The sequence below is a fragment of the Papaver somniferum genome, chromosome 2 (genome assembly GCF_003573695.1).
Source record: "Papaver somniferum cultivar HN1 chromosome 2, ASM357369v1, whole genome shotgun sequence".
Lineage (NCBI taxonomy): Eukaryota > Viridiplantae > Streptophyta > Magnoliopsida > Ranunculales > Papaveraceae > Papaver > Papaver somniferum.
Genome location: NC_039359.1, coordinates 197000981 through 197014672, shown reverse-complemented (window position 1 = coordinate 197014672; position 13692 = coordinate 197000981). Strand labels below are relative to the sequence as shown.

Sequence of the window (13692 nt, the reverse complement as noted above, 5' to 3'; positions counted from 1 at the left end):
AAAACCCTAATTTTGTGCCAAAACCCTAACTTTGGCCGCGCCTAAACTATGCCAAAACCTTAATTTTGGTCGCGCCTAAAACATGCCAAAGCCATGTCGGTCATGCCTCCATGCCGCTGGCTTCCAAACGAAGGGTTGCAACAATCAAAGACTACCCTTCCTTCTGAGATGAAAATCTCAGCCGTACAAGATCGCTACCAAACCAAACGACTTGTGGTAACCTCTTGGATACAATATCAATTCTTTTGTCATGGTGCCAAACGCTAATTTGGCCACGCCAAAGCCATTTCGGCCATGCCCCCATGCCGCTGGGTGCCAACATCCTTCATGAATTCTTCCTGAGTTTTACTTTTAGGATGTTTTCAACTCCCGAACGAGCTCAAAACCTAAATATTCCCGCGTTGGGAGATAGGAAATTCTTTTTCGTGTAGAATGGAGGGTCGGACCATCAAAATCCGAGTCCGTACGAGAATTCTACAGCAATTCTAGTAAAGGGCGCTAATTAGGGTTTCAGCATACCAAACCCTAATTTAGACAAAGCCGCACGCTGCCAGCGGCTTCCTTCCAAGCCGCACGCTGCCAGCGGCTCCCTTCCAAGCCGCACACTGCAAGCAATTCCCTTTCAAGCCGCAAGCGACTACCTTCCAAGACGCACACTGCCAGCGTCTCCACTTCACGCCAAAGCCATGCCGACCATGCCTCCATGTCGCTGGATGCCAAACGGAAGGTTGCAACAATCAACGACTATCATTTCTCCTAAGATGCAGATCTAAGACGTACAAGTTCGCCACCAAACGCATGGCCACTTCTTTCCCAATGCCAAATTCCGTGATTTATGCCAAAACCCTGATTTGGCCACGCCTAAAACATGCCATGCCAGCCATGCCTCCAAGCTGCTGGCTGCCAAACGGAGGTTTGCAACAATCAATGGCTACCCTTCCTTCTGAGATGCAAATCTCAGCCGTACAAGTTCGTCACCGAACCGGCAAGCCTCTCAATTTTAACTTGCCAAACAATATCAACATACTACACGTTTTCCATGAAAACACTCGAGACATCAAAACATGTCACAAACTGGGGGATGCTCATCAGGGTATTGGTCTGGAGGTTTATAGCGTGCAATACGCCCGTTATAGGAAAGTGTCATAAGAGTGAGGCGGTTAGTAAATACAAGAAGTAATGGTGAAACGTTTCCTTCATTATGGAAACATCAATTCCAGGCGTTACCTGTTACCGCTTTCTTCCATTACTTAACCGTTTCCACTTCTTACGAGGCCAGGGTACGTTTCGTTGTGACTTGTATAAATAGGTCTCACCTATTTCCACCAAAAACAAGTTTTGGTCAGGAGCATACAACACTCAAAAATCACTTGTAAGCTTTCCAATCTGCTAGCGTTTCACTTTCTGATACAAGTCGTCAAACAACTACTCTTCCGGAATCAACTATTCTGGTCTCAACAGTCTCTTCGCTTCCCTCCCTAAGACCAACCCTTCTCCTTCACTTTGTGAAGGAAGCAGTCTGGAACGACCATTTCTTGGTTTAGGCCGAATTTGTACAGATTGATCTCTCAAATCAAAGTACTCCCTTGCAGTACATTTTTTAGGGTTTAGAATCGTTTCTCACCCACAACACACGAAATTACCGAAATCAGCAGAAGTCGTTTTCACCCTCAAACACAAGGTAACTTGGATTGCAAACCCTTATTTGAAAACTATATAAAGGATAACTCTAGCAACTGGGAAACCTAATCCCCACACCTCATGCGTGTTACTAGTTGTATAACTAGAGTCTATTCTCCTTTAACCTTAGGTTTCTTCTCGAGACCCTGTAGGTTAACGACTTGAAGACTTCATTGAGATTGTGAAGCCAGACCCAACTATTATCTTTGTAGTTGCATGATCTGATCTTGTTATTTCTATCGTGTTGAGTACAATGGAAATAATTGGCTCGAGATTTTATATCTCCGATAGGAAAGATAGAAAAGTAATCACAAACACTTCGTCTCATCGTTTGTGATTCCACAATAACTTGTTTCGCTAGTCGATTAAGTTTATTGTGAGGTGATTGATAATTCTAGGCTGTTCTTCGAGAATATAAGTTCGGGTTATCAATTGGTTCTTGTTCACCTTGATTTATCAAAAGACGGAACAAAAACTCTAGGGTATTTCTGTGAGAGACAGATTTATTCAATCCTATAGACTTTTCTGTGTGAGATAGATTTGTCTATCAAGTCTTCGACTTTGGGTCGTAGCAACTCTTGGTTGTGGGTGAGATCAACTAAGGGAATCAAGTGCGTAGTATCATGCTGGGATCAGAAAATTAAGGAGTGCAACTGTACCTTGAATCAGTGTGAGATTGATTAGGGTTCAACTACAGTCCAGTCCAAAGTTAATTGGTGGTAGGCTAGTGTCTGTAGCGACTTAATACAATGTGGTGTTCAATCTGGACTAGATCCCGGGGTTTTTCTGAATTTGTGGTTTCCTCGTTAACAAAATTTTGGTGTCTTTGTTATTTCTTTTCCGCATTATATTTTGTTATATAATTGAAATATCACATGTTTTGCGTTAATATAAATCAATTAGAATATCCTACCTTTGGTTGTTGATTTACATTGATTGAAACTTGAACATTGGTCTTTGGTACCATTCAAGTAATTCCTCTTATATTCAATCGGGCTCGCAGGTTTCTTTTTGCTGATTGCGGATTGAATTAAGAGTTAGAGATATTAAACTCTTTGATATACTTTACTCTAGATTGAGTCTGACTGTCTAGTAGATTCTCTAGAAAGTGTATTTGAGTAAGTCCTCTCAGATTGCCAACCGAATTGTTGGGTGTGGTTGTTAGACCCTCGCATTTTCACATTCTATTTTTCATCAAATTTGCATAGAGATATGTAATAGACTTAATCTTTGTTAACAAAAGTTCATCCTATCTTCCATCAATATTTGCATAATGACATAATAGGCTTAACTTTTGTTGTCAAAAGTTCATTCTATATTTTATCAATATTTGCATAAAGACATATGATAGACTTAACTTTTGAGAAAATATGGGATAATCATAGTTCACGGACGCAAACACACATATCCCATAACAAGTTGCAATATATAAAACTATAAAGATTAATACTGCAAAAATCATCTTCCAAATAAACTTTAGAATTTAAATAAATAAATCTAAAAACGTTGCAAGATGAAAATCGTTGGAAATAGCTATGTGTACTCACAATAATTGGTATTCCAATCCCTAGTTATCCTTCTTAAAACACAAGAATAAATTCTCATAAGAAGTTTCCTAGACATCGTAGAGCTTTCTCAGAGCATCTACTGAGAATTCCTTCTCATTATTGAAAAACCCATTGATTATGGGATCGTTCAATTCCTCCAGATTTTCAGAAATATCAGTTAACTTACGAAGTTCTCTTTTTAGTCCACATAAGGTGTTCCTTGTTAGAGACAACATGCGTTCATAATGAGCTATTTTTTCTAAAGATAAAATGATTTGAGATTTTAAATAATTTCTTTTGTTGACGAAATCCTTCACCATGCCTCTAAAGTTATTATCAAAATGACAAACAGACAAGAGGTAGTTAGAGGAAGAACCTTCTTCATCATTTGTGGATCTCTCCTTATTATTCTTTGAGGAAAAGATTCATTCACAAAGATACACATTAACTGCTTCAACTGCATCCCTTTTATGGTACCTCTAATCACAGGAGCAACGAAACTGTATCTTTTAAAGATAAGAGAGGTGAAGTGCATTTTGATCACAAATGAATATAAATAGACCTATGGATAGCCAAACCCTAGAAAACTTTGAACAAGTCTTTTACGGTTCATGATCCATTATCTATTTTAACAAGAAGATATTTTCTTAACATAAATAAAATAAGAAATTAATAAAAAATACAAAACTTGAGCAACCTTGATGCAGTCCTCATTTTCTCAAGATAAAGATGAGGATGCAGACATCACTGGTATTAAATAGTGACGGAGTGAGCCGAATGCTCACATCTTTTATCACACAGTGACACATCGAGGTTCGTTGTATAAACAGACTTCTTACCTCGTCTTCTTTTGAATTTTTTCTTGTCTTCAGGAGTACCCTGTTGATTACCCACGGCCAGATTCATTATTTGCATGTCATTTTGAAGTTTGGCAATCCTTTTGTTATTCCTCTTGAATTTTCAACATTTATCTTGGACATGATTTTCATTTCCACAAAACGAACAAATCAAGGAAGATTTGTTGTCTTGCTTATTTGCCTCATGTTTATCACAACATTCATCATTAATTATTCCAAAACGACTGGAACAAATGAGTTGTTTCTGCTCACAGTTTTGCTTTTGAACCCTAAACCATTTGTGTTTCCAAAAGACTTATGACCGAATAACATTGCTGAGATTTTTTCAAAACTTTCAGACAACCTTTGCAGGTCACACTTAAGGGTATTAATCTCTTTTTCCTTCGGAGACAGGGTTCTGGTGAATTAATCATTAAGACAATCTATCTCAAGATTTTTCACCTGAAGTGATGATTCAAGTTTCTCCAACGAAGCCTTTAGTTGGAGATTTTCTTGGTGAAATTCTCTACACTTATCCAAGAATTAAAAAAATCTTAGTGTCAGACTCAAACTATGAATCAGAATTTGAGTAAGAAGAAGTTTCTGCTGCGAGAGCTGAAAGTTCATTACACACATCGGAAGTATGCACGATTTTGACAACCTTGGATGATGTTTCTTGTATTGAATCATCTGAAGCATTAACCAGAGAGAGATTTTTCTCATATCTTTTGATTCTTCTTACAATATCCTTGATATTTTGTATAATCAGTGATTTATCAAAATCAACATGATAGGAACAACATTCATCAGCCCAAGACAAGTTAGAATATTCACTTGTGTTGGTCACAGCTTTGAACGCAGATGTTCCGACTGTGTTTTGGTCAAGATCAAGTATTTTTAACTTTCCAACAAGAGTATTTATGGAAAGTTTATCAAGGTTATTTCTTTCAACGATGGCATGTTTCTTAGACTCGTATCTAGATGGCAATGATCTGAGAATTTTCATCACAATGTCCTTTTCAGGAATAGTCTTACCCAACACAAAAGATGCATTAACAATTTCAGACACTTTGTGATTAAACTCATCAAATGAATCTTCATCTGTCATACGAAGGTTTCCCAATCAGAATTTAGGTTTTGAAGCCTAGCTTCTTTTTCACAGGTATTCCCTTCAAATACGGTTTCTAAGATATCCTAAGCATCTTTAGACCGAGTGCATGTAGTCATATGGTGCTGAAGATTGGGGTAATGGCATGGATGATTGCATTCAATCTGTCAGAATTTTGCTTTGCAGCAAGAATCTCGACAGCATCATAATCACCGATATCCTTTGGAACAATTACATTGCCTATTATAACAATCGGAGGAGAATAGCCATCAACAACGTAAACCCATGATTGAAAATCACGCGCTTGAAGAAAGGCACGCATAGCAATTTTTCACCATAAGTAATTCGATCCATCGAAGACTGATGATACGTTTATAAAGATAACACTTCTATCCATAAAGTCATATCGCTACAAACACAGACTTATAAGGTCTTAAATGTGTTTGCCTGCTCTGATACCAATTGAAAAAGTGGGGGTCTAACAACCACACCCAATATTTTAGTTAGCAATATGTATGGACTAACTCCAATATACTTTTAAGAGAATCAACTAGACAGTCAGACTCAATCTTAAGAAAAGTATATCAAAGAGTTATACCTCAATTTCTCAATTCAATCTGCAATCAAACAAATAGGGATTTGCGATCCCGATTGAATATAAAAAATAGCTTGGACGGTATCAAAAACCAATATCCTAGTTTCAATCAATTTAATCAACAACCAAAGGTTGGATTCACAATTGATTGAACTTACGCACAACCTGTGATATTTCAATTATATAAACAAATATAATGCGGCAAAGAAATAACATAGACACCAGAAGTTTTGTTAACGAGGAAACCGCAAATGCAGAAAAACCCTAGGACCTAGTCCAGATTTGAACACCACACTGTATTAAGCCGCTACATACATTAGCCTACTCCAAGTTAACTTCGGACTGGAATGTAGTTGAGCCCTAACCAATCTCACATTGATCAAGGTACAGTTGTGCTCCTTACGTCTCTGAACCGCAACATGATTCTACGCACTTGATTCTCTTAGCTGATATCACCCACAACTAAGAGTTTATACGACCCAAAGTCGAAGACTTGATAAACCAATTTGTCTCACACAAAAAAGTCTATTGAATGGATAAATCTGTATCCCACAGATATACTGTTAGAGAACTGCTCGGTCGAACTCGCAAGCGTTGCTATATCAAGCTTGTTTGTCAAATTTAGTTGCCAAAACTGTAAGTCTTGATTTCTAGTCTACTTATAGCTAAGTCTCAGACTAGGATAGTAAGTGTAGTTGAGCTCTAAACTCCACGGCGTTCATCATGCAAAGACGAAGAACTACTCAAGGAACTGGTGGAACTTCATCGATAAAAAAATATGTGGAGACTTGAACTTATCTATCACTCAAAAGTCTATCTATTTTATCACCTATCTTGAGACAAAAGTCGTATTGCTATATAGACTTCGATTATACACCTTTGCTATTTCGAGTCGAGTTTATCTCGCTTATCTATTTCTCGAAATACGTGTTGGTAAGCTTTCGCTTTGGCCAAGTTCATCTTTACTCGTGATGAAAGTCATGTTGATTATTTCAATAACTTGAAAATCGCTTTGATGAAAAATACTTTGTGAATAACAACTATATAACATCCTCTAAGAAAGTTTCAATGATTGAAATGAGAGTTTAGAATATATAACCATGATCGGATATAAACATTGTTTGTGAACTCATACTTGTGTAAGTCCAAAATCCTTGAACCAAAGTATGCGTACTTTACTGGTTTAGGATGTCCGGAGCTAAGTCCGTGATAAGCACGAAAGTGCGATGCTTTTTCACCCATGATTACAATAGGTAGGACTCATTATTTCTCTAATAAACTTGTTTTAATTGTTTTTGGAAGAATAAGCTCCTGTGGAGAATTTGCTCGAAAAAAATGTTATTTGCACTAGGAGGACACGTGTTATTCGGGGAACCTCAATTACTAAGGGCACCCTATTTACTATGCATACCCCATAGTTATTCGCACCCCATATCTGTTAAGGGGAGTACCCAATTTTCTTCTTCGTTTAAAAGAGTTTTAGCGGGAAAAGTAGTTTTCGAAGGGCGAATTATTCTGGATTGAAATTACACGAGATTTAAAGAGATTCAATGGCGGGATTTTCATGGGATGGACCTGTTAAAGCAAAACAGGGATGGTATGGTTGTTTGTATTAACTAGATTGGGCTGGATCATCGGGGTTTTAGTTAAACAGTGAAAGATATTTCTCGGGTTTATATTTGGAAAGGTTTAAACGAGATTCAGTTGGATTCTTTGTTGTTTTGGATCAAAGAGGGAGTATATCTTCTCTGTTAATGTTTTGCTCTATCTTTGGAAGGATTGACATCTCAAAGACGCATGCAGAAGGTGTGAAGCAGATTATCTCTCGACTGGCAGGATTGAAGAGAACAGGGAAGCTAACTGATGGTTTCACATAAAAAATGGAAAAATACTCTCGGTTTGGATAAACAGGGAAAAGAATCAAAGGCCAACTATAATGACGCGTGAAAAAAAACAGGGGTGTATATTTCTTGGGTTGGTATATTATTCTTTCCTCCACGAGTCAGTTGAGATATTTATGGAAGTTGTGTGTGCATGGAAGGAGTTGGATGCGATCTACAAGGGTTTATAAACGTGTTGGAGTAAATCTTTGTATTGCAGAAGTGTGAAGATATAAATGAGGAATATTATCCTTGTGTCCTGAGGAAAATAAAGAAGAGAAAATGTGGGATATTTGGCGAGTTATTATGGTTCCGGTGAGTATATAAATGATGCTGAGATGTCAGATAATATTTTATCGAGTGGTTGGGGAGGCTACAGAGCTTAAGAGGAGAAGTTGCAGAAACTTCTCTGCTGCTGCAGAGAGGTAGAAGAAGAAGAACACAGACGACGCTACAGGTTTGTCATTTTACAACTGTCACAGTTTTCGGCTAAGTGACAGTTTTCCTACGACAGTTTCCTAATATAGTTTCTGTAACAGCTGCTTTGCAAATTGTAACGCTGAGTTTGTAACGCCCATCAAGCGTTGCAAATTCCCGTTTCATGTTATTTTTCTCATTTTCTTCATTGTAAACACCATTTGAGCTATATAAAAAATATACTGAGAGTGTCTACATCATGAGTAGTTAAACCCCATCACTGGGTCGACGGAGGAATCCGAATTTCATACATGGGTAAAATTATTTTATTCTCTATATGACTTTTGCACTAATTAAAATAGAATTATGTTTTCATTTCATTTGATAGGTCATGCTTGCTTAAATGTATTGATGTCCCATACTTAGGATTTACAACTAATATTTTGAAAATCTACCTTGGCAAAAATCAGAGTCCATGTTTTTTATTGTGCTATAATTGTTGAAGAATAAACAATTGAACCTTATGATATGAGTTCGGCGAAATCCTAGCCCCAGTAACCCTCGCTTTTATTTATTACTTTCATTAAATCTTTAAATTTAATCTTCACAAGTCTTAGAGTTCGAATCTTATTTACTACAACATTATTGAAATCACATCAATTTTCGGCGCCGTTGCCAGGGGACTTGTTTTTAGATTAATTTTTAGGTTTATTTTTATTTTGTACAGTATTTTCATTTCATTTTAGATTTTCTTTTTTTCCTTTTTATGCGTTTCTTTTTGTATTTCTTTTCAGGGACTTTTTGAGGATGATGACTCTTTCTCAGGAGACGTCACCTAAGATGACACTGGAAGAATATAAGCGGAGAAATTCAAATTATCAGGCAACCTCATCTGGGATGATGCTTGATGAATCTATGCATAGGCAAAGGTATGGCGTTTTTTCTCCACAAATGGTAAGTGAAGAATCACCTTTGACTATATATGAGAAGTATTACAAACACACACCACTTAGTTTGGAACAAATATTGAGAGTTCTGGAATGCCAAAAATTATATGATGATGATGATGATGATTAGTCTTGTAGTGACTCTCTGTTCTAGACAGAACATATAGATGACCTTGTGGATGATATTTGCCTAATTCCATAGATGAATTTATCTCGCAAGATCATTCACACGACTTAGAGGTTGTTTCTAGGCCCTAGACTTCCAAAAGTTACCTAATTTAGGGTTAGAATTGTATGCTTCTAAAATTTTGTTGGATCACTTTGCATCCAAATACCCAGAGGACTTACCTGTTTCTGATACCGTGCATGAGTCAACTGACAATTTCCCAGTCCCAATAGTATCCCCATATTATGTTCTTTACACACTTCCTTGTGTAGTAAAAACTAGGTTTGAGGGTAATCCTCTATTTCTGACAGTTTCAGTGTCCCCACATTTTCATAACATAATTGTGAAGTTGTCGTTTGTAAATACTATATTTGGATTGACCCCCAAATTTTCAGGATGTTGATTTTTGGGGATCCGTTTTTGTACATATCCAGTAGGTAGTTTGTTTTTTTTTTCTTTTTTATGCTTACATTTTATTTAGTCTTTTTTTTGCTTTTCTTTGATTTTCATTGTTCTTTGTTATTACTGTATTTTGATGTGTGTTACAGAGAATGATACTTTTCTTTCGTCAATCAGGTGAAATCTTTTAATTGCTTCTCTTTGATTTACATTTGTTTCTCCTACTAATATTTTTTGCATCCCATTCTGGTTTGCATTGTTTGGAACATTGAGGACAATGTTAGAATCAATTGTGGGGGAGAGGTTAACCTTTCAGATTTCTATTTTATGACCCGCTGTTGAGCGGGTTTATTTTTATGTATTTTCTTATTATGACCAGCTGTGTAGAGGGTCTAAAAAAATGATATGACCAGCTGTGTAGCGGGTCTCTCTCTCTCTCTCTTATTATATGACCAGTTGTGTAGCAGGTCTTCTTCTGTTTTGCTCGAGTACTAGTGATAGACACATTTTTGTGTCCGATTTATCTCGATTCTATATATTGTTAGGGCTTATTTTTGTACTTATTATGGTGTTTTATTTATTTGTAGGTATTTTTGGCTAATAAACATTTTTGGAAAAAATTGGCTCGAAAAGTTGACGGAAAGCACCCGGAGGACACTTGCTATTCGGACCCCCGGCTTGGATAAGGGGAACCCTATGACACCCCTTAAGACATCTGCTAAAGGTACCCCTACTCTGGATAGGGGGCACCCTTTCTTCTTCACGGTTTCAAATCCAGAAAATTGGCGGGAAATATTTGGCAGTTTTGGCAATCGTGATTTGGAGGAGTTTGAGGTCGATTAAACCTCTGATTTTCATAGGATAGACTCCTTATGGGTCTAGGAATCTGATATGGGTGTTTAAATCGATTAGATTGAGCTCAATCGACGGATTTTTATCACAACATAAATATATGGAAAGTCATGTGTGCGACCTGTTTTACGGAATTTTAGAGAGGTTAAAGTGCTGTAAACCTTCCCAAAGATTTGTATCTATCTAAGGAAGATTTTAGAATAAAAAGGAAAGCTCAGAAACGCGTAGAAATTCTAAAACAAGAAATTGCCGCAACTTTGCCGTGAAGAGAAGGAAAGAGATTTTGGAAGATTTGGGAGAGATTTAATCGGTATTTTTGATATAAATAGATGTCTTGAGTCATATAAAAGGGGTGTCGAGAGTTTGGGGACCTAAGGAGATCCAGAGAAGAAGAAATCAGAGCTTTACCAAACTCTGTTTCTGCTGCTGCTGCTGCTGCTGAAGAGGAAGAACGCGAAGAACATTGACGCACGGGAAACAGTCGCAGAACAGTGTCTTTGTTTAACATATGAAGAACATTAAGCTGTGCAGGACAATCGTATTCTAGGGTCTTAAATTTCTGATCCTGTAACAGTTGATTAGCAACGTATATCTTCAGTATTGCAACACCAACTGTAACGGTGACTTCTGTAACATCTATACACCGTTGCAGATCTGCTGTTTTATATATTCTCTTCAGTAAAACCACCTTTTGAGCCATGATGTATTATTTTGAACCTGTTTTTGATATGAGGAGCTAAACCCCATTGCCGAGGCGGTAGAGGAAGCTATTTTTCCAACCAAAAGCGGTAGAATCTATTTAATTTAATTTATTGCAATTATTATTATGATTATTTGCCTTGGATATTATTGAATATGATTTTTATTTGAGTGATTGTGATCTATTTTGATGGAGTATGCTTAGTTTATAACTCTTGATGCTTCATGCTTGGTATTTACAATTACTTTTGAAAATCTACTTGTTGCAATAGTAAGAATCAAATTGAACAAGAAAATTGCATAATATAATATTGGATTAATCACTTTGAATTGGAAAATAGTGGAATCTTAGCCTCAGTGTTTTTTAATATTGATATCAACTTTGATTGAGTTTGCTATAATTTTTAGTGAGTTTTCTATTTTAATATTAGAATTTAAGTCTAATTAATATCCTTCACAAGTCTGAGAATCGAACCACTTTTACCACTATCTACAAATCACATCAATTTTTGGCGCCGCCGACGCGGACTTGTTTTTAGGGTTTTAGATTTATTTTATTTTATTTTTTATTTTATTTTTATTATTTTTGTCCTTTTTTATGTTTTTGGGTATTTATCTTGTGTCTACAGGTTCTGGATCATAAAGAAAATTGAGCCAAGGAGTTTGGTGATTTCATAAAGACTTGGAGCTAAAGATTAAAGCAAAAAGAACAGAAAAGAAGACAATTTTAGTTTAGGGTTTGTTTATTTTTTTAAAAAAAAACTGTATTAGGGTTTATTATTTTTGTAATTTTTCTTTATTTTTTGGACTTTTGGACTTTGGACTTTTTTTTTTATTACCCTACGGAAGGGTACTTTAAATATAAAGTTTGCAGAGAAGGAGGACAATTACGATATTGTCTCTGCACCTTGGGTTCGTACACTAGACATCGGAGTCAGTGGCCCGAGTCGACTACAACCGATTCATCCCCCGTCTGGAACGGGAGGTAAGATTCTAAACACTCGCGAAATCCCCTGTCAGCGAGTTACTGGACTCCTTCGTATGCATATATGTTGAGGACTGAATACGACATTTATTTTTCTAGTAAAGGGCAAGGCCTGGCCATACAAGATAAGGGTTCGGATTTCATCACCGTTCTCTTCTTGCCCGCTTTAGGAACACGTAACCTACGCGAACCTAAGCCTAAAATTTTGACTAGAACGAGACCGATAGGGTAACGAGCTTAACAGGAAAGTCATTCGAAAAATATTGGTTACTCTTTTAAGCATACTTCGAAGTTCTTGACGGTTTCTGTAAGTTGAATGCGTGACTGCGCCGCCTTGTAATACCGGTGAGGCCTTGGGTATCAAAGCTCCACCGAGCTTCCCTCGCCTCTATTCAACTTACGTTAACTCGGATTGATTCCAGAGGGGTTTGCTTAAATTGTAACGAATTCCCGTTCGAAGGATTAGAAGCTGGTCTAGAAACAATCTAAGTGGAGCCATCATGCTTTTTGTTTGCTAGAAATCAATAGGTTTGATTTGGTTGAGTCGGCCTTGATCTGTGTTTGCTTACCCTTCCAATTTAGAAAATTCTATTGTATGCCTGAACGTAAAAGAGACGCACTAGGTAGATTTGTTAAAGAGAAACCTAGTAGTTCGAAGCGTCTCGATTACCTTAATCTAGAAAGTCACTTTTGAAGAGTCTGTTTTTGAACGTCCTTTGACTGAGGAGAGAATCCATTGCTCCGATAGCGCCAGAAATGGCAACTTTGAAAGCTTTGTTGAATCCAACTAGGACTACGTCCTTCGTGTATTAAGTTAGCTGAAACGGAGGCACCCTATGAACTGAAACCTGGGACCTTACAGATGCTCCCAATCTTTTTAGGGAAAGAAAATGAAAACCCTTATTACCATGTTAGGGATTTTGAGGAAATTTGTAGTACTCTAAGAATTAGAGGCTTAGATGATGATGCTTTGAAACTTAGGTTATTCCCATTTTCCCTGAAAGATAAGGCCAAGTCGTGGCTGTATAGTTTGGACTCCGAGTCAATTGAGACATATGAACAACTTACATCTGCCTTTTTCAATAAGTTTTTCCCTAGGCACAAAACATCGTCTATTAGGACGCAAATATGCACATTTTCACAACAAGAGGGAGAATCTTTATATAGGTATTTGGAAAGGTTCAATGATTTATTATCCCAGTGTCCTCATCATGGTTTAGAAAAGGTTAGGCTAGTTCAGATCCTTTATGAGGGTTTAGATTATTCCACAACGACCATGGTTGAGTCTCTATGCACTGGTGGATTTGAAAACCAAACTGTTGATGCGGCGATGGAATTTTTTAATGAAATCGCCGAAAAAACCCAGCAATGGGAAAATAGTAGGGCACCCCAGAAAACAATTCTTTTAAGTAGAGGAAACGTTAATAGGGTAGAAGGAGGCTATGAATCAGATGCCAAAATTGTGCTATAGCAAAAAGGTTAGAAGCCTTAGAAGTGGGCCAGACTAGTGGTAGAGTGGAGCCTTTTTGGGAAGGCCAGAATATTGAAGAGCAGGCCAATGCTCTTTATAATAACACTAGA

At 37.2% G+C, this 13692-nt stretch overlaps 1 pseudogene; it reads right to left on the bottom strand.

Moving 5' to 3' along the window:
* Positions 1-13229: 13229 nt before the first annotated feature.
* Positions 13230-13329, bottom strand: LOC113354711 (annotated as a pseudogene).
* Positions 13330-13692: the final 363 nt, after the last annotated feature.